Raw genomic sequence first — 27,541 nt, 5'->3', positions numbered from 1 at the left:
CCCTTTGATACAAGAGAAACCTTAGAAATCTTTTTCTCCCATCAAAGTCAGGCACATAAAACCATTATCTTGCTAAGGATTTCCAGGTCCTCTTTTGGAAGTCATAGTTGGAACTTTATCTTTACTTTTTATTTTGAAAAATGTCAAACGTGTACAAATGTAAGAGAAGAGTACAATGAACCTCCATGGGGCCACCAGTGAGATCGAACAGTTATCAACTCATGGCCAATTGTTTCATATATACCCTCTTTTTCTCACACCGTCATTTTAAAGCAAATCCCAGACACCAAATCATTTTATTAGAGATCAAGGAAAATATCAACTACTAGAGTTGTCAAAAAGACTAAGAACTAATTCAAATAGGCTCCCACTAGGCAAGGATGGGTCAATTTGAGCACCAAAAATTGGTAATTATAATGTTGCAAACACATCAAATCGTGATTATATTTACAAGTTCACAATGATTTAAAGCAATTCAATTGATTGGTCACTGCTGATGGATTAGGCAATGAACTCATTATTATGAAACTCATTATTTCTTTTAAAAAGAAAACAATCATATTTATTCTGCCCTTTCGATACAAACCGGACTTCATGGTAACTGGTAGGCTTTGCTTTTAACTTGCCTTTGTGTTTGCTTTTTTGGTCTAACAATTCTGACCTTCCCTGATGCAATGGATGCTTCTGGTTTATGTAGGGGTGGGGCAGGACAGTAGAGGTGTTGTATAGAGGGTTTTGCTTAAAAGAAAAAGATCGTGTCCTGGCTGGGTGGCTTAATTGGCTCCCACCCACCAAAGAGTTGTGAGTTTAATCCCCAGTCAGGGCACCTACCTGGGATGCAGGGTTCTATCCCTGGTTAGGGAACGTATAGCAGGCAACCAGTTGATGTTTCTTTCTCACATCAATGTTTCTCTCTCTCTCTCTCCCTATAAGTAAGAGCCAGCTTCTTACTTATTTTTAAGATACCTGCATAAGTATAAATGTTAGGTAGTAGCATGTTTACCCTTCTATTAATTGTATGATTTGTTTGAATGTAGAGTTCATGGGAGTCATTGGTAATTACCAGTTAAGAATGTTTGGTTCTTTATGTAATTTTGGAGAGGAGCTTTTTAAAAGAAGTAATGAAGAATTTTAAGAAGCATGAGTGTCAAATTTAAGCTAATAAACGAATTTGAATAGAAAATGGAATAGTAAAAAAGAACCAGGTTTTCATTTAAGAAAACCTTTTTGACACAAGATGTTCCCTGGAATTCACCTTGGTCCAAGAAAACAATGAATCTATACTATAGAAGAAACAGCTTCCTGTGAAAACACCCAAAACACTGACTGAGAGACTTCTAGGCATTAGGTAGGAGAGACTGGGACACAATCTCACCACAAACCCATTTTTTGTAGTGACTTGCGGTCAGCAAGGAAGTCCAAACATGGGGCTTCTCTCTTAGGAATGAAGGTTTTGAGACCCACTCTGTGCACCCCCGATATTTAAGATCTGACAGATGAGCCTAGACAACAATTAGCTTTGAGACCCACAGCTATAACAATCTGAGAAACAGTTGTCAAAGTGCTCTGGCTTGCGTGGGATTTCGTGGCTGCAGAGCCCAGAACAAGAGCACCCATGGAGGTGCTCTTGGAGTGTATGTGGGAGAGGACCCTTTGGGGGACTTGGAGCTTTGCCCCGGGGAGCAGGCATCTCATGGGCATATGTTTGAGGCCTGCTAGAATGCTGTTACAGACAGAAACTGGCAGGTGCCAGCTTTGGGCTCTCCCTCGGCTGCTCCGCAGAGCCAGAATCTCCCAGACTCAGGCTTTTGCAATGCCTCTTCTGGTGCCCTGCCTAGGGAATGCCCCTTGCTTCAGGCTCTGGTGGCCAAGGGGACTTGCGTTCTTAAATTCCATGGTACTGAAACAATTGCAAAGAGCCTCCCTGGTAGGTCACCACCCCCAGGCCACTGCATGGACAGCGAACTAAAATGCACTGTGGAAGGGGCCTATTTGCTTATCCTGGCGCTTCAGCCTGAGGGGCAGGCTTCTGGTTTAGACCTTCTTCAGACCTACAGACAGATGTGCTCTCAGGGGACATGGGCCAGTGTACTAAATCTCTGCAGTCTCCCTCAGCCTCGCTACAGCTCCTCAGTGTCTCCCAGACAGGACTTTATAACACTGGGGAGGGGGACAGGGTGGGATGCAATTTTGGGGACTGCTTGTCACTGGCTGATGGCTCTAGATTGGCTGACACTGTGGCCAGTGGGACTTCTGCTTGCTGCCCCAGAGAACAGTACAAATTTGCAGATTTTAAAAACTGCTGCTTGAGGACCTGGCTTCCAATTGGCCTGAATCTAAGTGCTGGCTGAGACCCTCCCTTTTTGGACACTGACAGGTGTTGGCACATCTTCACCTATTAGGAGCCATTAAAAAGGAAATGGGCTATTCAGAGAATCGCAAAGGTTTGAGAGGCAACTGAAAGCTAGGGGCAGGGTGAAGGACAAAATCCATTTCCTGCAGGAGGCCACTCCTTCGAGACTGGGGACCTGGCTGTTTTATCTCACACATAGAAACCATCACAGAAAGTCAAGCAAAATGAGAAAGCAAAGGAATATGTCCCAAACCAATAAAGAAAAAGAACTAAAACCTCAGGGTTGGTGGGGGGCGGGGAACTTTAATGAAAACTGCCAAAGGGATACTCATTAATAATTGACTAAACACTCACATCATTTTCACACTGAAACATTGGATGACGTAGTTTAAGGTAGGTTTCAGAAAGTCCCCTCACCCCCATCGAAAATGGTACCCCCAACTGGCACTGTGCCTACAACTCTGTCATGAAAAATTTATTGGTTTTGCCTTTTCTTTAACATCTTGGAATTTTTTTAAAAAGTAAATGACTGTAGAGTAATAATAATAATAATGATTATAAGCACTTTTATGTTTTTTTGACTTGACTTTCAGCCTAAAAGAAACAACAATTCTAGTAAATTTTTATGAGGGGAAGTTGGAAGACAGCTGATCCAGTTGAAGGCAACCAAGGGACAAGATGAAGTATTCAGTTTTTACCTTGTCGGTTTAAGCACTTCTTTTTTCATTTTCCCTTCACATGCTACTACCCTTTTATTATAATCTTCAGCTTCTGTTATCAATTTCTGCAGGCAGTCAGGACATACATGAAGCAGTAGTTCCCAACCTCGACTTCAGTTAAACTTTAGAATCAACAGAGGATATTTTTTAAAGATTCCCAAGAATGACCCTCTTCTTTTCCCCTTACTGAGCTCCTTGAGGGCATGAATCAGTATTATTCATTTCTCAGCATGTAGCACAGTGCTTGGGATTTGTTCAACACGTATCTGTGGAATGAATTAACAAGTTGCTGATAAATGCAGTTACTTAAAGGGTAGTGAGTCAACAGGAAGGTATAAGTTATGCTGCTGTAACAAAGAGCTCAAAAAACACAGTGGCTTGAAGCAACAAAGGTTTTTGTGTGTCACTCACAATACCCATCCTTTGTGAATTTTGCTGTGTCATCCTTACTCCTGATCCTAAGCTGTTCACTATCTGCAACATTGCCAGTTACTGTCTGGAGAGAAAATGCACATAGAAAATCTTATAGTTGCTTTTAAAGCTTCACCTTGGAAGTAGTGCATTGTGGTTGCTCAAATTGCATTTGCTAAAGCAAATTGTGTAGCCATATTTATCTTCAAAGATGAAGGAAGAACAGTTTCTGTGTGCTTGGGAGAGCTTGAAAAGATTTGGTGGCCAGCACTAATGACCACCACAATAGACCATAGAAGCAACAGTAAAGGGAACTAGCATGTTATATGCCTATGATGAACTAGAAGTTTTTACTTATCTCTTCAATCTCATAGCTTTTAGCACTATTATTATTCCCATTTTACAGATGAAAAAACTGGGGCCCAGTTAGGTTAAGGAGCTTGTCCAATACTAAGGAGCTGTTATTTGTATCCAATATCAGCTCCAAAGGCCAAGCTCTTTCTACTAATCCTCATTGTATATGACTGAAGTTTTTAGTCCCTGCCCAACCAAGATAACCAAGATAGTTGCATTTTTCCTGTTGGGATTACTTGCTTAGGTGATTCCTGTGGATTTTTTCTACCGCCAGCTGGTCTACAATCTAGGGCAATTATCTACCTCCTAAGAGGATCCATTTTGCTTATTTAAAAATCACAGGTGTAAATATCAAAATAAAATCCTGGTGTTTTCTAAAAATTGCCCTCCTTAGGCCCCCAACCTTGGATTGACTGCATTTTCCTTCAAATTTGGCTTATTTTTTAAAATGAATTTCCCTTCCAGTTTAAGGAGGACCATATAAGCAGAAAGAAATTTCTTTGGGGTTAGGGGACACAAAGCCTTGTGTTTCTGACACAAGTCTAGCAAAGTAGCCCTTACTTTTGACAGTGGTTTCAGCAACAGTACTTAAAGAAACACGCACAAATTAGTGCTGTTTATTCTTTTTATCTATTTAGGAGATGAGAAATGCTGAATGCCTGTGATTTTTACCTTACAGACAGAAATTTTTCTGGGTTTAAATGCTCAGGAAGCACAAACATTGAATTTGTCTTTGCAATACGAGCTCAGCTCAGGGCTCCTGAGTGCCAAGGTAGAACCAGTGCTGAGGCAGGGCTCTGAGGAGAGAGGGAGCAAGCACAGTCTATTGATTTCAGCAAGGGACCTGGAGTCTAAAACGCTGTCTGTCTTCCTGATCCCAGCAAGGGTTTCCTGAGTGACCTCCAGAGTGTCCCCTCTGTGTCTCAGAGCCACTTCAGCAAAGAAATAAGGATAAATAATGTGGGCAAAAGTGACAAGCCAGGAAAGAGGCACAGAGCCCATTCAAAGGACAAGCAAGAGCACTTTTTCTTAAGAGCTCAAAAAAAAATGTGCCCCTGCTTCCTTCTTAATCATATTCTCTCTTTATCTATCTCTGGCTCAGAATTTCAATATGAAATATAGTTTAAAATAATAGTAAAGAAGAGATGTTTGTCTTGAGACTCAACTGTGGGATTAGGAATGTGGTACTGTATCTTTGGTTTTGAATGCGGAAATAAATTACTTAGTTTTATTCAATTCATAAAAGTGAAACCAGTGCATCACGAGTCATTCTCCAAGCTCAGGGACCTCAAGCTGTTTAATTCAGCCATTATCCTTCGTCCTCCAAATAATGTATATATGTGTGATGGTGGAGTCCTGACACCTTAGGCCTCCCCTGGCCCAATACTTGGGTTCAGTTAATAAGTCTCTTTGGTGCTTATGCTCACCATTTCCCCAAATTAGCCTTATTGGTAATATTATTGATAGTGGTGTTGGTAGAAATCAGACTTTCCATGGAATCGCATGGAAAGTGTTTCAAGGACCCACGCGTAGGAGATTGTGGTATGGCAAAATTTATTCGAGCAGAAATAGGAGCTGCCCCCTGGGTCTTCAATTTCTCATCTCCCTCCTTCCATCCATAGAAAAAGTCTAACCATGGCCTCAGTAAGGCCAAACCAAAAGTCAGTATCCAGAGTTTCTGCTTCATAGTGAAGTTTAGTATTAGTTTGGAGCCCATGCCATCTGCTACAGGGCTTGGTAACTGCTAGACCCATATGCCCATGGTTGTGTGTTCCCAAGGTGGGGGGAGGGAGTGTGAATGAATGGGCAAGTGCATCACCAGGTGGGAGAGAGAAACAGAGACAGTGAGAGAGTGTGCTTCTTTGTTCCCCTGGGGTTGTATTAGCTTGGATTTGGGAGGGACTGCATGCTTTTTAAAAATAACGATCAATTTCCCAAGCTTTTACGTGTTTTTGGATGGGTCCACCCCTAGTTAGACGAACACACCTGTATGGTCAAGCACCTCTCCCCGTGTCCCCCAACAGTCTGGTATGGGACGCAGGTGGGGAAGAGTGTTAATCCCCTTTGCAGAGCAATGCTAGGCTCCCCTGGGGTGTGACGCTGTAGCTTCCTGGTGAAGCAAACAGGCTCATGTTTCCTAGCTCAGCATGTAAATTCTTTATTAAGCTCAATGTGTAAATTCTTTCATCTCTTCTCTTTTTAAAAAAATTAATAACTAGTTAACTACCTATGGTAACAATAGTTTCTCTCCTACTTGTTACTCCTTTTTGCTTATTTCTTAATTTGTTTGGAAAACAAGATGGAAGACAGGTGGTACATACTGAGTCCTCAAATATTCCAAATATTACTGCAAGGCTTATGTTGAAAAACTTCATTCCCCCCACTCCCCCACCCCCTATAACTCCTGCTTCCTGGTCCCTGGAAGTAATCATTTGCAAAGGTTTTAGGTCTTTGGTTAATTTTTTTCTTTTTGGTACTTATCACTATCTTTTGAAGTAGTAGGCTTGTTTTATTATCTCTTGATTTTTCTGATTTGGTTGTTAGCTATTAAATTTCTATTACAGACGAAAAGAGTTTCTTCCACTTACGATATCCCCCGACTCACTTCCTCCTTGAAGTCCTCACGTCAACATAACCCTCTCTTCATCCTTTCAATATAGTTGTGTCACCATTGAAAATAAATTAGTACTAACACCCTATACTTAATAATATATTCTTTCAATTATGCAAACATAATCATCAAGTGAGCTACATGGTATAGTAATTCACCCCAAACTCTCTGACAGAACTGTGAATTTTCTCTCAGGATTTTCAGCATTTCAGGTGGCTTAGCAGTTTCATGGTTTCTCCTCAGGAGACATCACTCCTAGCTGTTGCCTTAGGTACTGACAGCTCGTTAGCACTGCTGTCTAGTTGGCATCCTAGGAATTCCCTTGGCCTCCTGTTTTTTTGTTTAAAGCTCTGTTTCCTAAATCCTCTTTCCTCCCTTATTTATCAGGGCACAGTCCCCAGTACCTTCCTCAGAAGAGAGCATGGGAGACTTTTTGAATGCTTGTGTCTGTATACATTTACCCTACCCTCACATTCTTCTCAAATTATGGCTTTCATACACTTCTAGGTTAGAGATTGTTTTTCCTCTGAATTTTTAAGGTGTCTATTTCTTTCCTGTCTTTGATGTTCCATTTTTGCTATAGAGAAGCCTGAAGCTATTCAGATTCCTAGTCCTTTCTGATGGGATCTGGTTTATCTTTTGAGAAGATTTTAGAACCTCCCCTTTATTCACAGTACTTCAAAACTTCATAATGAGACTTAGAGTGAGTCTTTTCTCATTCATTATTTTGTGCCCTAGAAACTCATACACTTTCTTTAAGAGATTTTATTTATATACTTTTAGAGAGAAGGGAAGGGAGTGAGAAAGAGAGGGAGAGAAATACGGATCAGTTGTTTCTCATGCACCCCCAACTGGGGACTTGGTCTCTAACCCAGGCAAGTGCCCTGACTGGGAGTCTAACCGGTAATCCTTCCATTCACAGGCGAGCACTCAACCTACTGAACCACACCAGCCAGAGTGGGAAGATTACTTTTGTTTATATTTTTAAAAAATTTTCTTTTTTTAAAAAGGAGACTTAAAAAAGATTTTATTTGTTTTTAGAGAGAGGGGAAGGGAAAGAGAAAGAGAGGAAGAGAAACATCAATGTGTGGTTGCCTCTCATGAGCCCCCAACTGGGGACTTGGTCTGTAACCCAGATGTGTGCTCTGACTGGAAATTGTACCCACGTCCCTTTGGTTTGCAGGCCCAGGCTCTCAATCCACTGAGCTACACCAGCCAGGGCTAAAAATATTTTTCTTTTGTCCATTAGCTGTATCTTTGCTTGAATTTCATTGTTTTGATTTTGATCTTTCATGCTGATTCTGTAATTAAAACAATTTGAGTTAAAATTTTTAGCTTATTGTATTTAAATTTTTTTAATTATTATTTTTCCCAATTTTTTTATTTAATTATTTTTCAAGTACAGTTTTCTGTCTATTACTCCCATCCCATCCCACCCCCCGTATTCCCTCCCTCCTTCCCATTTCCACCCTTCTCAGTTGTTGTCCATGTATCCTTTATATATGTTCCTCTAAATCCCTCCCCTATTGCCCCTGAAATTCCCTCCTCTCTCCCCTCTGGTCACTGTCAGCCTGTTCTCTATTTCAGTGTCTTTGGTTATATTTTGCTTGCTTGTTTGTTTTGTTGTTTAGCTTCCTGTTAAAGGTTAGATCATATGGTATTTGTCCTTCAACACCTGGCTTATTTCACTCAGTATGTTTTCCAGTTGCAACTATGATGATGCAAAAGGTAGGAGCTTCTTCTTTCTTTCTACAGCATAAAATTGTGTACATGTGTACATGTACCATAGTTTTTTGATCCATTCATTTACTGACGGGCACCTAGTTTGCTTCTAACTCTTGGCTATTGTAAATTGTGCTGCTATGAATTTGAACAGACACTTCTGCAAGGAGGACATACAGAGGATCCAGGGACACATGAAGAGATGCTCAATATCACTAGCTATCAGAGAGATGCAAATTAAAACCACAATGAGATACCACTTTACACCAGTGAGAATGGCTATCATAAACAAAGCAATAAACAACAAATGTTGGAAAGGGTGTGGGGAAAAGGGGACTCCGGTCTACTGTTGGTGGGATTGCAGACTGGTACAGCCATTGTGGAAAATAGTATGGAATTTTCTCAGAAAACTAAAATTAGACTTGCCTTTTGACCCAGCAATTCCACTGCTGGGATTGTATCCTAAGAACCCTAAAACACCAATCCCAAAGAACATTTGCACCCTAATGTTCATAGCAGCACATTGTATTTTTTAATTTTTAAAAGCTCTATCTTATTCTTTGCATGTTGCTTTTATGTATAGTTTTCTGTTTTTATATCTTAAACCTAAGATAGCTTTTCTTCTATTTCTGATATAAATTAAGTGCCATAAAGCCAGGGACTTTTTTTCTTCATTACTTTATGTTCAACATCTAAAACCATGAGTGCCAGTGTAATAGGTGTTTAACAAGTATCTTTGAATGAATGAGATATTTACTATAAATTATTGCACATTTCATTTTTCTCCCTGAAGTTTTGGTTTCCTACCAGTTCCTTTTGCTATTTGTTTTGGCCTAGTTTTCATATCACAGCCTTTCTAAAATGTCTGCTATACTCTGGTGTTCATTAATAATTAAGAGTGAGGTGCTAAAATGGTAATTCGAAGTCCTACAGTGGAAAATCAGGGTCAGAAATAGAGTCAATGTCCAGATGTCCTGTGCCATATCAAAGCTCAGTCCAGTCCAGCATCTAGATAGTTTAGCTTGTGTTTCTGGCTGCAATTGGTTGCTGTGCTAAGGTATCCAGGCTCCCACCAGAAGCCTGCATGTAAAGTCTCTGAGGCTATTGGCCGTATGGCTGCTAAAGCTAACTAGCTACGGAGAGAGGACGTGAGAGAACATGGGGTAAGTACAGGTCGTGCTCGTGCATGTGTGAGCTAGAGAGAGCAAGAGAGCTCGAGAGGCTCAAGCTCTTTGATTCCCCTGGGTTTTAACCCAGAACTTTTTCAAAATAACCAGTCAACTTTCCAGGCTTTTGCAGGTTTCTAATGCATCCACCTCCTAGCCAATCCATTGTTCCTAGGCTAGACTGACAGACCTTTATAGTCTGTGCCCTCCACCCCAAATAATATGGTACCAGAGGGCATACAGTGTCCCTGGGGAGATTTCCTGTGTTCCTAGGATTAAGTTTTCTTGGAGGCAGTTTCCTGGAGTGTGTGAATGAGTCTGTAAATGCTATAGCTTCCTGGCTAAGCACGCAGGCTTATATTCCCCAGTTTATTAAACTCAGTATCCAATTCCCTTCGCTCTCTTGTTAATAACTAGTTAACTGCCTACAGTAACAAAAGCTCCTTCTTGAATGGGACCTGTCAAGTAGAGGGCTTTACTCTAGGGTAGTCTAGTGGAGACCTAAGCATTCCATTGCAGGAAACACAGCTATCAATATCTCTACATAACTTTTTTGGGCTGATCTATTTTTCAATGGGGGAATTATTCAAGTTCCTGTCAGCATTATGGTATTTGAGCAAGGAAAGAGGTCGGGAGAGTTTCATTTTTCAATTATAGACTTTAAAGTTGCTCACATTTGAACACAGCTTTGACCAATGTTCCAGAACAGCTCTTGTTGAGCTTCTTCGAAGGGTCATCCAGTTTTCTGCCAGGGTAGAAGGGGCCAACTCTTGACTACTCAGGATGGGAAAAGGTATTTGGAGACCAAATTGCTACTTTAAGAATTTCAACGAGGTTTCCTATTTTCAGCCCCATCTTGTATCCTGCTCTATTAGTTTTTTTATTACATATATAACACATACTCACAAACTTAGTGCAATATACATTAGTGCAATATACAATATACTCACAAACTTAAAACAATATACGTTTATTATATTACATTTCTGTATGTTAGAAGTCTGGTCTAGTCTTTTTTGGCTAAAATCAAGGTGTCAGCAAAGCACTTTTTCTGAAGGCTCCAGGAGAAAATCTGTTTCCTGTTCATTCAGGTGTTGGCAGGATTCAGTTCCACGCAGTTACATGATTGAAATCTGTTTCCTTTCTGGCTGTCAGCTGGGGGCAGGTTCAATCTCTCTCTGGGGCTCATAGTGAAAGGAAATAGATCCTAGGTGTTCTGTGTTTAATCATTTGGTATTTATTTCTATTCAGTGTACTTTATCAGTAAGGCAAATCTGCTTATTACTCCCCTCTCTCTTCTCCATTGCAATCTATGTGATGTGGTGTATTAGTTCCCTCTGTTTCCCAAAACAAATTAGTACAAATTTGGTGACTTGAAACAACAGAAGTTGATTTTCTCACGGTTCTGGAGCTCAGAAATCTGAAATCATGGTGTTGGCAAGGCCATGGTCCCTTTGAAGGCTCCAGTGGAGGATCTTTCCTTATCTCTTCCTAGCTTCTGTTGGGTCCCTGTAGGGTAAGTGGAGGCAGTCTGGCTTCCTCACCCAGGGGCCTGGGTAACTAAGGGAAGCAGTGTTCCCATGGCCTTGGAGGGGCCTGATAAGTAGTGTTCGCACCGCCTCGAGACTGGATCTGATAAACTGTTCCCATAAAATGAAGCGGGCTCACATGCACAGAATCATGTTATGTTGTACAATTTTCTGGCATTTTCCTGGCTTTGTTCACCTCTAGTATTTAAGCAGGCAGGGACTCCTTCCTGTATACCACGGTGGGTGCCATGCTGGAGAACAAGGGTCATGGTGTGTGACACACAGGGAGACAAAGAGATTGCAGCGGGCATGGCTCACCCACCCATGAATAAAGGCATGGCAGACAACCCAATAGCTCCGTGAATATTTTTCTGTCTGCACAAATACCATGAACCAGCCTGGCCTCGGACAGTCACAACACAGTCCCCATAAATCTTGACGTTCTTTGGATTAGAGACACAGCAATCCAATCTCTTTGGATTAGAGCCACCCTCTTTCCTTCACATGGCCTTCTTCTCTGTGTGTCTCTCTGTGTCCCCTCTTCTCCTTATGAGGGCACCAGTCATTGGATTTAGGACCCACTCTAAATATGAAATGATTTCATCTTGAGATCCTTCACTAATATCATTTGCAATTACCCTGTTTCCCCAAAAGATCATATTCTGAAGTTTCAGGTAGACATGAGTTTGGGGTGGGGGAGCATTAGTCAACTTATTACATGTGAAATTAGAGTCCAGGTGTGAGAAAATAATATTTACCCACGTTTTGACCATTCCAGCCTTGCCAGTGTATGATGAGAAACTGCAGCACCAAGATATATAACCTCCTCTTCTAGTTGCCTATATCTTCAGTATTTGTTATCCCAAACAAGGGGTAAGATTTCTCATGCCTTGTCACTTGTTTGAGGGAATATCACTGAGCTCTGGAATATTATGTATTACTTTTTGGAATTCTCCCTTAATTTGTTCAAATATCACTCTATTTTATGGAAGTCCTTTGTAGTTGATAATTTTTTAATATATTTTATTGATTATGATATTACATGTTGAGGGCAAAGGGGAACTAGCCAGAACATAGCTGTAAGGAAGCAAAAAGTGTTTTACTAACTAAGGCAAAGAGGCTCCGGGACACGCCCGAATAGCAGTGTGTGTTCCAGGATGTGGTTTAAGAGCAACAAGGTTAGTCAGGCAGATAGCCATCTGGACAGTCACTAGGGAGGGAAATTTTACCCCAGTACACGAGCTCAACTGACCAATCAAGTAAAGGAGCACGAGCCAGTGCACGAGTTAACTCACCAATAATAAGTAACCCTATTGTACCCCTGAGCCAACCGCTAACCGCCACATCTGCTTCTGTATCCAGTTTGCTTGCGCGCCTCTATAAAACCCTAAGCCTGTAAGCGTTGGGCGTGACTCTCATTTGCAGCCCTTGTGGGCACTGTGTCGCTGGACACTTTGAGAATTCACCCCTGTGCAGGTTAAGCTTGGCCAATAAAGTAACATCTTTGGAACCCTGAAAGTCTCCGACATTTGTTCTCGCGGTTGGTGAATGCAACATTACAGTTGTCCCATTTTTCTCTCCTTTATTCCCCTCTGCCCTATACCCCACTTCCCATCAGCATTCCTACACTTAGTTCATGTCCTTGGGTCATACATATAAGTTCTTTGGATTCTCCATTTCCCATACTGTTCTTAACCTCCTCCTGTCTATCTTCTACCTACCAGTTATTCTTCATATTCCTTGTATCTTTTTCTCCTTTCTTTTCCTTCCCCCTCCCTGCTGATAACCATTCATGTGATCTCCATTTCTGTGAATCTGTTTCTGTTCTAGTTGTTTGCTTAGTTCGTTGTTTTTTTATTTTTTAGGTTCAGTTGTCTCCATTTCCCCCCACCACACCTCTTGCACCCCAGCCATCCTCACCTCCCACCCTCTATCCTATCCCACTTTGGCATTGTCCATGGGTCCTTTCTGGACAGCTACATGGAAAAAAATGAAACTTGACCACCAACTTACACCATATCCAAAAATAAGCTCAAGATGAATAAAAACTTAAATATGAGTTGTGACACCATTAAAGTCCTACAGCAGAACATAGGCAGAAAAATCTCAGATATTTCACACAGCAATATTTTTACCAATACATCCCCTAGGGCAAGGGAGGTAAATGAAAGAATAAACAAATGGGACTTCATCAGAATAAAAATTTTCTGCATGGCTAAAGAAAACATCAACAAAATGAAAAGGAAACCAACTATATGAAAAACATATTTGCAAATGATACCTCAGACAAGGGTTTGATCTCAAAAATATATAAAGAACTCACAGAACTCTACTCCAGGAAGACATAAATTAAAACAGTAAAATTTCAATCATTATTGATAAAACATTTACTCTGAAAATATAGTAGAATAATTTCCTTCAAATAAAAAATGTAATACTTTTAAGAGTGGGATTTTTTTTTATTTTGGAGAGCTAACATAAATAAGATCTGCAATGCTATAAATGTTTATGTAGGTGGCACCAGACAAAAAATGATTTTAGTGAAATATATTGACATAAAAATTTTACTGAACTTCATACATATGTGCCAGGGTAGTGTTAGGAAGAAAGTCTGGAATTTTAACTATAACTAAAAAATCTGGATATTTTAATTTGGTGCTTGGCCACCCTATTTAATTATTTCTTGATGATGAATTTAGAGATATAAAATAAATGTTTTCTTGATAACTATATTTACTATTATTCATCAAACAAACATTGGAGACTTTTTAAAACTCAATTACCCAATGTTTTTGAAGAGATGGGAAATGGAATATTAAAATTAGAGAAATATTTGCATCTTATTTGGCAGCTCATAGTGCTATAGCTGAAAAATAGTTTGGAAATTATGCTATTATTGGAAATTGTGAAAGAGGGTAGTTAGACATTTGAGGAATGAAAACAATTCTCCATGAATTAAAGAATTCAGATTTTTAAAAATCTTTATTGATATATAATTCCTATACCATTAAATTCATCTTTTTAAAATGTACAATTCAATTATTTTTACTGAGGGAAAAATGATATTTAGTGAGGAAGAAATGCTATTGACAGTGGACCATGATTTGAAACATCTTCTAATGTTGTAAAGTAATAGAGAAGTGTGAGTCCTGGAAGTTCTTTTTCAATGTCTATTGGTTATTCAAGGACCCGTGCATTTCCATAAGTATTTGAGGACCAGATTGTAGATTTCTACAAGGAAAGATTTCAACAGGGATTGTGTTTAAATGTGTAGAGCATTGCTATCTTAACCAATACTGTGTTTCAATCTGTGAACAGGGAATTCTTTCCATTTATCTAAGTTTTCTTTTATTTGTTTCAACAATTTTTTGTAGCTTTTCAGGGTACATGTTTTATGCCTGATTTGCCAAATTTCATCTTAAGGATTTTATTATTTTCAAAGCTATTATGAATGGAATTATTTTCTTACTTTCATTTTGGTATTGTCCATCACTAGTGTATAGAAATACAATTAATTTTTGTAAATTATCATATATTTTGCAACCTTACTGCAGTTGTTTATTAATTCCAGTAGTTTTTAGTGGATTCCTTAGGTTATCCTATATACAAGATTATGTCACTTCTAACTAGAGAGTTTCACTTCCTTCTTTTTTAATCTTAATGCCTTTTATATTATTTTCTTTCCTAATTGTCCTGGATTGAACCTCCAATAATGTACTATGTTGAATAGAAGTGGCAAGAACTGTCTTGTTCTGATCTCAAGGGGAAAACATTCCATCTTTCATCATTAAGTATGAGGCTGGTTTGGGGTTTTTCATAGATGGCCTTTATCAGGTTGAAGAAGTTCCCTAAAATTCCTAGTTTATTGAGTGCTTTTTATCATGAAGGGGTGTTGGATTTTGTGAAATGTTTTTTGCATATATTAAGATAATCATATTATTTTTCCTTTATTCTATTTTTTTTCCTTCCTTTATTCTATTGATATGTTATATTACGTGAATGATATATATATATATATATATATACATATATGTTTGGAGATTTGGTTTTAATAATAATATTCTAACAGAGATGTCAGTCTGTACTTTTACAAAAGAGAAATACTTCAATTACTAAAGCTGACATATTAATTTGACAAACTATCATGGTGATTGAACACATACTATCATATTATTCTTGAGACCTGTCAACACAACATAGCAAAGGGGTATATTGTTGTTAATAATGGAAGAGCTTTTCATGAAACCCATCTGCATCTTATGGAAAATATTGACAAGACTTTGTCATTCATCCTATTGACTTGCCATGTTCATCTATACATTTAATAAGAGTGCTTGTGTTTTACATTCAGGTTGTTAGTTAAATAAATGAACAAGACACTGCTGCAGACCAGCATTCCCTGTGCCATGTTTCTAGAGGCTGCTTTCCAAGTTTGCGTTAACCCATTAATAAATTCTGTAATGCTTGGCTATTCCTTTAACAAGAAACCCACCCAACAATGCTCTCAGGTAAAGCATGTTACTTATCTTATTCAAACACACATGTTAAGATATATACTCTAAATGCAAATCTGTATAGTGAATTCCATGGAATTATGCTCTGAGGATAGATATGGCATTACTGTGTTATTCCTAAGCCCAGAACTGTGCCTCATAGGAGGCTCTTAATAAACATTAGTTCCATGACCAAATGGATTCAATACCTTGGTATTCTAACCTAGTAAGCAACCAAAAAAAAAAAAGAAAGGATAAGAAATTAGGTTACCATGATCAGTTTTTGGTGAACCCATGCCTTCAAGTGAATCCAGATTATGAGCCTGACAGTTTTTCTCTTGGTAGGTTGAGGTTTTGTGTGGCCTCAACTTCAGACACTTTCGTGCCCTGCCCCTCTCAGAAGAAGCAAATGTATAGGGCCTTGGAAATGGCCTGGGCAAGTGTGGGTCATTGAGGCTTCAGCTTTACTAGCTTCCTTTATTAGCTTCCCAATAAAGATCCTTTTCTAAAATGTTGCTATGGATTAATGCTAGTATAATGAATGAACAAATGAAGAATTTTTCTCCCTAAATGTTAAACCAGACTTTTTTATTTCTTCATTTCACTTAGGCTTTAGATACTGAATCATACGAAATTAGAATGTGTGTGCTACTTGTTAAGGATTTGGATAATTCATAAATAATATTATTTAATTTTATTTTTCAAATTTAATTATTTGAAAAAAAATCATGGCAATACCCAAGTCCTGAAATTTAAGGTTTTAAGGAATTTAGTGGCATCAACATGGTGTGAAGACTGGACCTACCATGGAAATAACATACAGATCAAGAACCAGGGGACTTGACTCGAGTCATTTATTAATGAGATGTGCAACTTTGAGTAGGTACCTCATTTCTTTGTAGCCTCGTTTCTTACCTGCAAAATGAAGACCCTGAACTAGGCAAACTCTGAGGTTTATTTCTGCTCTGAATTTTGATGCCTGTTTCTAAATAGAACAGATTTGAAAATTCATTTTTATAATCACAAAATCAGATGTAAAAACAGATCCTAAAAGAGGAAATACAGGTGATAATGCTATTTTTTATAATGCCTTGTGTCTCATTTGAGATTTTCTTTTATACAAGAAAAGAAACAAAAAAGTTTTTAAAGTCTCTCTAGCATTTGTATTCTGTCCTCTTTTGGGAACAATCTTGCTGGCCTGATTCTCAAATTTTATATCCCAAATAGAACCATTTATAATTTCAAGAATTGAAGTCAGTAAAGAAGTGTATCTTTTCAGTAAGGAGGAAAAAAAGAAGGCAATAGGTTTGAAATGTATGCAAGAACTTGACACCTGTCATATCTGAATGAAGCAAAATCTGCTAGCCTTTTCTGTTAGTCCAGGAAACTCTTTTCTAATTTTATTATTCATATGATATTTTATTTAGATTTCCTAACATCCTTTAGGGAGCACCAATATGTTAGAAGAAAAAAGTACAACAGTGGATTCCATTAGGAAGAATAAAGGGGAAAGGAACCTGGTACATTTGGAAGGGAGAATAAAATGAATGGCTCAAGTGGACTTGTTTGTAGCTGCAAGCAAATTTAAATGTAAAAGGGTTACTATGACTACAAAAGTAGTATATTTGAATAAAAATGGATGTGAAAGTCTTTTAAATGGTAATTGCCATTGGAGGAAGTCTCTTGTTTCAAACTGCAGACTGTCCCCCACCTTCTCTTGTACTTTGTGGCTTCTGGATGGCATATCCTTTAAACAAAACTATCGTCCTGTGACGTTGCAAAGTACTTTGAGTTCTCTCCTGTAAGGGCTACTTCACACCAGTTCCAACATTGTGACTGATTCTTCATTTGTTGGATCAGAGTCTGGGAATTCTTTTTTAAAAATATCTTTTAAACATTTCTTAAAGATTTTATTTATTTATTTTTAGAGAGAAGGGAAGGGAGGGAGAAAAAGGGAGAGAAACATCAACGTGTGGTTGTCTCTTGTGCACCCCTTACTGGGGACCTGGCCTGCAACCCAGGCATGTGCCCTGACTGGGAATCAAACGCTTGGTTTGCAGGCTAGCGCTCAGTCCACTGAGCTACACCAGCCAGGGCTCTTTTAAATATTTTTTATTGATTGATTTTTAGAGAGAGAGAGGAATGGAGGGAGAGAAAGAAACATTGATTTGTTGTTCCACTTACTTAGGCATACACTATTTGCTTCTTGTACGTGCCCTAACTGGAGATTGAATCCATAATCTTGGCCTATTGGGACAATTGTCTAACCAACAGATCTGCATGAACAGGGCTTGGGGACCCCCACTTTTTGTGATAAAGAGCTTGATGATCCACCTGAAATTTTTTTCAGGTATAAATCAACTTTTATAAATGGTCATGACTTTTCAGCAACTTTGGAGAATATTTGTAGAGTAAATTCTAAATGCTAGGTACTATGGGGGAAATTCAGGTAGATCTGGATTCTGCTCCCCAAGGATTCCCTATATCTGGAGAGTTATACTGAATAATCTCTTGGGCTTCTTCCCAGCTCTTGTTTCAGGCTCCTAAAAAAGCCACGATTTTTATAGTTAAATATAGATTATGCTGGAAGGTGCCTGAAATAAAACTACCGTGACAGTGTCAGCATTACCAGATGTACACAGATGTTCTTGAATCTGATGCGGTGTTCTTTCTCATCTTTGCTAAGTTTAAAGGACACAAATTTATCCTGTTTTTAAAAGGCATGTGAGTAATAAAATTAGAACTCACTTTATATCCAATGAAAGAAATGGACAACATTTACATAAAAAAAGTATTTGACCTTAAGGGAACCAAAGTTTTGTCTGTCTTCAGAATAATGATTAACAAGTCTAAGAACAAGAGGGGTTTTTTTTGGATACAATGTGGGAAATAAACACTTCAAGATTATTTAATAATGATACAGAGTACAGCCGGGGGGGGCAAAAAATATTTGGAATGGTGTCCAGAACTCAAAGTGTATAGGAATATTGGAGAGACATGTAAGATGTCCTCACCCTTTCCCCCCACAGGTGTGAGTTGGGGAAGGGACACTTGGAGCAGGAACATGCAGGGCTGTTTTGTACAGCCACAGCCTTGCAGCTAATCCATGGCTGGTCATTTAACATATCTATAGCCTTTGGCAGGTCACTTGGATATGTTAAATGGCTGTGGCCAGACTTGGAGCTAGGGAGATGAAGTCACTTCCCCGCAGGATATAACTGGGCAGGTCCCCTGAGTTACAGCGCCTGCATGGGAGCTTGGAGAAGATTGGCTCTAGGACATGGGGCCATACCTGCCCAAACTAACGATGGCAGCCCGGCAAACTTGTAATAATACAGAAAAACTGGCAGGTGTAACTGAGTGTGGGAGGAGTCGAAAATAGGGGTACAGAGGAAGATTGGTGCAAGGATTTAAACCCAGACACTGCAGCCATTGGGGGAGAGTCACGCAGTTTCAACAGAGTTAAGACCTCCTCTTGCCCAGGTGAAAGGGGAGAGCCATGCAGTTTCAGCAGAGTAAGGGGCCCCTGTTGGCCAGGTGAAGAGAGAGCCATGCGCTTTTGGTGGAGTGCGGACCCCTGCAGCTTTGGTAGAATAGGCCCATGGCTTTGGGGTGCTCTTTTTGGCCACGTGGCCTAGAAAGCAGGAGAGACTTTGACTGGAAAACTTGATACAAAGAACTCTTGCCAGTGGTAGGTGCCACATGACTTTGGATTAACTGGAGATCCTGCCTGGACAGTCAACACAGTTGACGATACCAGTGGCCTAGAAAAACGGATGTGTGCTCTTTTCCTGATTTACGGTACCCAGAGTTAGAACAGGGGGAGGAGGGAGTGGTGTGTGCGTGCGTGTGTGTGTGTGTGTGTGTGTGTGTGTGTGTAGGTGTATACCCTAAAGGACTTTGATATTTTAATGGAGGCTTGAGGCCTGAATAGCATTAAATAAACATTTTGTTTCCTTTTCACAAAGCTCTGGCATTGAGAGATGTGTTTCCAATTGGTGACGGATGATCAGGCCCAGTAGGGGTGTCCAGACAGTATTGGTATACCATCCTCCAGAGTCTGGGGCCCTGGTGTATCTGTTCTTTAACAGTTTTTTTGGCATCCCTGGGTGGGCCAAATATTGCCCCCCCTTAGACTCCTGTTTGGTAACAATAAGGCTTTTCCATTCAGACCACAAGGACTCACCACAGAGGGGTGCCGACTGTCAAAGACTGCGGCATCTGAGATTATTTCTGGTCTGGTCACAACTATAGTTACATAATTGTAAATAAGTGAATTAATGAATGTACCCTTCACCTTTTGTTTCATTCTTCTGTTATTTACTTTAAAATTATCACATGTATTACTTTAATTTTTGAAAATGTTCATATGAGTTATCTGGAACTTAGAATGGCAAGCTAGTTTTTGGATTCCTTCCCAATCATAAGGGGGAAAAATGGGGAGAACTGTAATTGAACAACAATAAATTTTTAAAAAATCCATCAACAGTATACTTTAAAAAAACACTGAACCATGTTGAATTTTCTACACAGGAACAGATTAAATGATCTGAGATATAACAGAATGATAAGAAATAAAAACTTCAGAATTTTACGGATTTTGAAAACTTACATACCTGGCAAAGATTTTTTTGTCAGCATACCAATCAACCACCTCCAGAATATTTTGCAGCCTGGGAAATGCTGAGAGAGCCCCTAGAGCAAGGAAATCAGATCTGATGGAGGCCATGGAGCGTGGAAACCAGATTATTGCTGATCAGATTATTGTCTGGAACCATAGGAAGCAGCGAGGAGAAATTTAGCCCTGAGTGAGTAACACATCCTAATTAAGGCCTGAATGGGGAGAGGTTGTTCCAGCCACTAGGTGAAGTTGGCTTGAACACTCCAACCCAGCATAGTTCCACGTGGTCTGGGAACCCTTGTGGCCTGGTGAGGCACAGTGTCAGGAGAGCAAGTACTAACCACAGGGAGCCTGGATATCCAGAGTGGAGGGACCTCGAGTGCAACAATGAGCACCTGGTGGAGAAGTTCACATATGTGGACATTTCATCTAATCTGTTAGTAAAGTGTCTATTTATAAAGACTAGATTTTTAAAATCTGTGTAAATAGAAAAGAATACAGGGAACTGTGGTTAAAACAAGCAGTCCCAGAAAAAATAGAACCATGTCAAGAAGATGAAGAAGTAATCAGCTGTAATGGTCACGGGTGGAAACAGGTTCCAACAATTCATCAGCATCACACACATTCATAACCAAGTACAAAGAGGGCTGTACCACTGTGCCCAAGATGATGAAGTATCCTAATGTCTGAAAGAATGCTAATTCAGTTAATGAGTCCAGTAAAGTAGCTGGTTATAAGAAAAACTATGACAAAATTTATACCTCTGTTATATATAAGCAGTAACTTTTTAGAAAACAAAATGAATAGTGGAATCTTATCATAATAATACTTTTTTAAACCATATAGTAACTTTAACATGAAATGTGTGAGGTCCATAGGAAGAAATGAATAAAACTTATAGAATACTTGGCTAGATGAATAGGTATATAAAATATTATATCACCTTTCTCTTCTTTTAAATTCAAAGTGAAATATGAGATCTGTCCAGAAGGTATCCAGCCATGTACTATGAAAAATAGAGACATTTATTGAAGGAGATACAAGATACAAGAAACACTGTACACAGGACAATGATGCCTCAGTCCCCTTCAGAGTAGGCACCTTGGGATCTCACCCAGTTCTCCCAATCGCCATCAGCAGCCCCATCATATTTTCCTGAATCTCATGGATGGCCTGAAATTTCTTCCCTTTCAAAGGTGATTTTAGTTTTGGGAAAAGCCAGAAGTTGCAGGGCACCAAATCTGGGCTGTAGCGGGGCTGAGTCACCTGTGTGATTTGAAGTCTCACCAAAAACTCTGCATAAGATGTGGTATATGAGTAGGTGCATCGTTGTGATGAAGCTGCCAATCAGCAGTTCCCCGTACCTGCAGCCTGAACTATTCTGAATCATCCAAATACTTTCCATGGAAGAATGTTTAAGTTTAATGTAAAATTTGATGCAGATCTGTTGTTCTCCTTGCTCAGTCGTTTTGAATACAACAGCCACGCAGTACACATGCTCACTCAGTGGCGTCTACTGCCCCCACTGACTAGTACAGTGAAGTCACCATTGTTACACATGTACATTCCAGTTCACTATCCTTGGCTGCCAGTTTGTCGCACAAACTGTACTCATTATATTAACAATGGTTGGACATTTCCCAGACAAACCTTGTATACTTACTGGGAATGTTTCTAACAACCAATTTTGGAAAATAATTTTTTTTTCATACTCTCTCCCAAACAATTTTCACTCCTCAGGGGTGGCAGGTTAGCAGTTTGCCATGTAGCTTTCCAAATAGTTGGAGTATTCACTTATTGAACTTAAATTTGTAATGGATTCATTGAAAATTTATAACTACTATTATACTTGGCTTTAATATATATATATCAGACTTCTATTTAACATATCTACTTATCTTTTTTCTTTCCTCGAGTTCTTTTGGATTAACCAACTTTTAACATTGTATTTTCCCTCTATTAATTTTTAAAAATATTTTTCATTAGCTTTTTCAAAGGTCATCACAGGATTTCAGTCTGCAGTCTGTGTAGTTTCAGAATTTGGTAAACGGTATGTTCCCTTACCATGTTCTGTCTTGGTTCATGATGTTTCTTATTTTAACTCTGTGGCTTCATGAAACCACCAGAGGTGGTTGAAGGCTGGCTGATCTGTCAGCCATCAGCTGCCATCGGTGTGGGCAAGGCTTCGATTCTCAGCCTCTTGCTTTAGCTTGGAATGAATGAATACCCTCAGAGAAAAAGCAATTGCAAATGATCAACTCACCTCTCCATTGTTTCCCCCTTCCAAAATGTTGGCTGCTCTAATTCTGGTTGTTTGAGCAGTCCTTTAATAGCTTTAAACATAGATTCATGTTTGCTTATTTTGTCATTTTATTTGGCTTTGCCAATTGTTCTCAGTGGGAATGTTGGTCTGCTATAAGCCATTCTGTCATATCCACCATTGTTTATCCTTAGTCATATGATCACATCCCACACTGTGAAAGGTAATTTTAAAAATTCCGAGTGACCATACGCCCAACTAAAAACCAGGATTCCATTCCTAGGGAAAATGGGCAAAGTGAGGTTGGGATAAGCAACTAACACTCTGTTCCAAAGCAGGTGGTGGAAGCCAGTTAAAGTTTCAGGTGGAGATTAGAAGTAGTCCTCTCACATACTGGGCTCTGGGTTGCCAGAACATACCTGGGACTTCAGCTGAGCCCATAAAACAGCCATAAGTTAACACCAGTTATCAAAATCATTCAGCTCCCTGTGTTTAGATCCATGTCAGCAAACAACCTCTGGGTAATGATTTGGCATTTTCTTAGAGGCTCAGAGTGTGCTAATCAGCAAGTATGAACCTGCCAATTAGTTTGGCAGTTACATTTCTCACAGTAAATAATAAAAAACAATGTAATGACCTGCATGATGAACTAGTCTTCTTGAGCCTCTTTGCCATGGATAAAATGACAAAATGTAGTTTCTTGACCAACTAGAATTTGATTAAGTACTGTCAACATTTAGACACTAGGCATCTCTTTCTAAATTTAGCAGCAGGTACCTGTGTGGGGAATGAAAGATGAATCTTCTGGTTAGAAAGACCTTGCAACTGATATCTAAGTTTTCAATAAAGGGATGAAACATAACAATGGGAAGGTCATGTCTGAAAACTATTTTCTGCTAACGTCAGATATGCAGTTGGAAAATGTGATCCTGAAATTTGGTGAAAAGAATATCGCAGAGAATTCTAAAAGACTGTTCCTCAGACCAATTGGTCTGCAATTTGGGGGTTATAAAAATGTTTTCTCTTTTTCAAGGTAGAGCAGAATGTGGATATTGGCTAATGTGCAAGAACTTCCTCATTAAGTTAATCACTGCAAACATCAGGCTCTAACACACAGAAGAGCTCTAAATTCTCAGCTCTTCTGTGTATTAGAAGAGCACCTATTTCAATGTTATAGGAATAATCAGACAATTAAGAGGAAACAAGTAGTAACTAGAGAGGTCCTTGGGATTTTCCCACAAATTCTGAAGAAGGCACTTAATTTTTCTAATTGTAATTTCTCTCTTTTCTAATCTGTTATGAAAAATAAAATCTGACCTCGGAGGATATATTGCTTACACTAATGAATAATAACTGGAAGAATCCTGATTTCACTGGATGGGCTCTGGGCTGGTGTCTCTAAAGCCTGTTCTTGCTTGATTACTAGCTCACTTAAAATTCATCATTTTATTAATGTTTCTTCTTGCATCATTTGGAATGTTTGGCTCCTCTTCCCTTCTTCCTCCCTTTTTAAATATTTCTAGGCACAAATCTATTTAATTCTTAATCTCATAGAATCAGATTTTTGCTGTGGTATCTATTCTAAAAAAATGTGTTTATGAACAAAGCCATAGATTTTTCCCTGTAGTTTCAGGCAGTTCATGGATTCCTTGGAGCACTACAAAGATTAATTTTATATCTTCTAAATTAAGGAGAGAAAACATTACAATTTTTTTCTAATGTATATTTATTAGACTTTGAACATTTTGTAAACATTTAGTCTCCTTTGTATTCCTACTTTTGAACATTTTACTTTTTGGCATCTCAAGTTTATAAGACCATATTGTATAAAAACATAAATATGCAAAACAATGGTAGGCAATGTAATGAGCAACAAAGTATGAGTAATACCAAAGGCTTCCATGTTGTGACAGATATTAATATACACTTATTATTTGTCCTACTTTTTACCTTAATCAGAATTTGTTGTTTTTTGATGGCTCTGATGATTTACCTTAGTCTTGCATGGTTTGTGGCAACCAACTAATGAAATCGACAGAGTCATTGTAGTCTCTTTTAGACCCTCACATTTGTACCTTCCTAACAGGAGCAACCTATATATGCATTGTTCTCTGCCTTTCTTTGTCTCTTTGCATAGTTAAATCCTCCTTGTTCTCAGCTGGTTGGTGAATGGCTTTTCTCCATGTGGTTATTCAGACCCAGGCTTTTTCCGTCTTGGGGCTCCACTGTCCACTAGGATTCTTAGAGTCCTCTGCTTCTAGTAGGGGAAAGAGAAGGTAGAGAAGAGAAGAGATCCTCTTATAGTAATCAATCACCCTGACGCAGATGTGATGTACGTTATTTCAAACATACTCTGATAAGAGCTACTCACATGGTGACACCTCAGATGTAAGGGGGTTTGAGAAGTATAACTCCTGGCTGGGCAGCCACTTTCTAGGTACACCTCAACACTGGAAGACGCAGCCTGAACGTTGGGTGGCATCCACCCATCCCTGCCACACCATGGTGTACCACTGGCATCTAGCACAATGGCAAATCCATAGTACACACTTAATAACTATTTGTAGAATAAATGCAATTGTTCAAAGTAGTTTGTGATGACCAGTAATATAACAATTTCATATGTGGCACAGCATTTGGAGAAGCAGCAGCTTCATTATGATGTAGATGCGAGCGCAATTTAGACCCCAGTCTTGTGTTTGCACAAAGTCTCTACTTGAGTAACCAAGAATTGTTTCTCAGATGTTATGTTTTTAGAAAAGCACTTTTAGTTATTTTGAAAACTTGAATGCTCTCTGAACAGCTTTTTCTTATTTTACTCATTTTTTGGTATTGCATGGTTTCTGAATGGTTACATATATGTGTGAAAAAGGCCAATTTAACTGTCCACATTTCTGTATCCCTTTGAGTGTTGCCAATTTATACCACACTATGAGGATTCATAAAAAGGTAGAATAGACTGGTACAAAATCAGATTTGATTCCCAAAATGAAATCTGCTTACACAGAATTTTTAATCTAGATTCTTCTCTAATACACAAATAAATACACAGTTCTTTTATTTTGTTTCATTAATTAACATGCTGGTGATGGTATTCCATATTGCTATTTATCTTACAGGCTGTAAATTGATTTATTTTCTGCATTTTAAAGGTGGATTTGGAAGTACCTAAAATAATATATTGAGAATGTAAAATCACTTTTAAGGAAGGCCTGGACCAAGGACATTGGGGCACTTTATAGTGTTCAATTATTTAATAGTACAGGGAATTGTTTCTATAGCACATGTTCCTAATCTTTTTGCATACAAATCTCCTTTTGAAACTCAGAGAAACATCACAAGCTGTTGCATGCTGGAAGCTATACTTTGAGTATCTATGGATTGAGAAATAACCTAGTGATATTACCAATTCTGCAGCTTAGTCATGCTTCAAGATATATTCTCATGCTTTTAATCACCATAACATTAGTGGGTTTTTGTAAAAGATAAGGCCAGTGCTTGGGGGGCATGTTATTTATGCTGTCATATAAACTTGTAAACCTTTCAAGGGCTACAAAACCAGAAAGTATTGGTTTAGAATAAAAATATACTAGTGATTATGAATATACACTTTGCTTCACAGGCCTGTGCTCAATCCACTGAGCTACACCAGCCAGGGCTTATACTCTTGAATTTTTATGAAAATTTATTCTTCACAAAGGCCTGAAAATGTTAAGTAAAATAATTTCTTTTAAGACCATGCCTCCTGCTGGTCTTATTTACCCCCATGATGCCTTGTAAGAGACCGTTCTGCGTGGTGTGGGTGCAGCTCTCACTCAGAGATGCACAGGACCCATGCCCATAAATAGGTTCTCCTGTGGGGAGTCAGGCCTGCAATGTGCCTAGGCTGCTTTGAGTCTTGCTTTTTGCTAAAAATTCCCTCACCCAGATTTGTGGCAAACACTTACTGCAAAATAACCTCCTAAAATCCATGCAAAACCTTCCAAGGATGAGTGTAACTGGTCCAACCACTTTTGCCCTTTTCATTTGCAAATATCCCTCTTCTGTGATGTGATTAGCGGCATTGATTCCCTTATTTGCTATAAAAGATAACCATGTAAAGCAACCTGTATATAGTAAATGAGGACCATCTTATAATATGCGGAGAAACCCAATAAAGGCCAGTCACAGCAAGGGCCGTGGCTTTTGTTCCCCTTGAGAGAAAAGCCATGCTTGCCCTTTTCCTCCATCAGACTTGGTAGTCTGTGTGAAGGTCTCATTTCATCCATAATGACTGTGGGCCTGTGTCCGCATCAGTGCCTGATCTTTTCCTGATGTTAGGTGGGACCGTTGGTAATTCTGTGTGGATCTAATGCTTTATTATTGCTGGGATTATACTCTTCTCTATGAAGTTGTGATTAAAGATTGATGTGTAGCACCAAGGAATTGGCCAGGAAAGGTATCCGGCCTGATTCATTAATTAGGTAATCTGCTGAACTACAGTTTACTTTGCAGTACCTCTGAAATAATGTAATTGTATATGCTTATGGAAAATAAGAGCACAACTTTGAATTTAAAAATAATACTGCAATTTACAAGAACTACATTGCAGGAGGGAAGGGAGTGCTCTCCAGGCAGAGGAAAGGGGCCATCATGTCCTAGTTTCTTAACACGTTAAAATGATAAGCTTACTTTGATTCATGTAAAAACCCCTAATCTAAGGATGAGGGGAAGAAGTGGACCTATGGAGCCTTACATGTGGGAAGATTCCCCCTCTCCTTTCAAGGAGTCAGACCTGTCAGTATCACTGTTTGAAGGCTCACCTTGCCCACTTCTGTTTATTTTCCCTTTATTTTTTGTGGGTTTTTTCCCAATAAAGTCTCATCCATGTTTAATCTCCTCTTGGCATTTACTTCTTGGAGGACCTGGACTGATACACCACGCAGTAGCTGGATTCATCCTTAAAACGTGCGATTTCTCAGCAGTAACATAGTTAAAGTAATAGTATTTAAGTCCTATGTGTTCTATGAGAAAGAATTTTGAAAATGGATAAAAAATTCTAAGCACAGTGCTTGGCACAAGGAAAGTTGTCAATAAATAATAATTGTCATTATTATTGTTACTATCCTTTATGCTTCTGGAATTCTCTGCTTAGTGAAGGTTACCTTTGCTTGGAGGAATCCTGGATTCCCAAATATGGTTGGGAAATAAACCTCTCAGAATCCCAGGTTGATCATAATCCAAGTTTGTTATACCTGCCAAGGATTTTCCTTGCTGCTGGGTTTTTGTGCCATTCGTACTTGGACAAGAACTGTTGAAAATC

At 39.0% G+C, this 27,541-nt stretch overlaps 1 pseudogene; it reads left to right on the top strand.

The window, feature by feature from the left end:
* The window catches only part of LOC118998036 (nucleosome assembly protein 1-like 1), a 45,251-nt pseudogene that overhangs the window by 256 nt on the left and 17,454 nt on the right, over nt 1-27,541 (top strand).

Source organism: Sturnira hondurensis, unplaced genomic scaffold (assembly GCF_014824575.4).
Source record: "Sturnira hondurensis isolate 20B ecotype Veracruz unplaced genomic scaffold, ASM1482457v3 Scaffold0013559, whole genome shotgun sequence".
NCBI classification, from domain to species: domain Eukaryota; kingdom Metazoa; phylum Chordata; class Mammalia; order Chiroptera; family Phyllostomidae; genus Sturnira; species Sturnira hondurensis.
The sequence above is the reverse complement of the archived record's forward strand: the minus strand, read 5'-3'. Positions and strand labels throughout refer to the sequence as shown.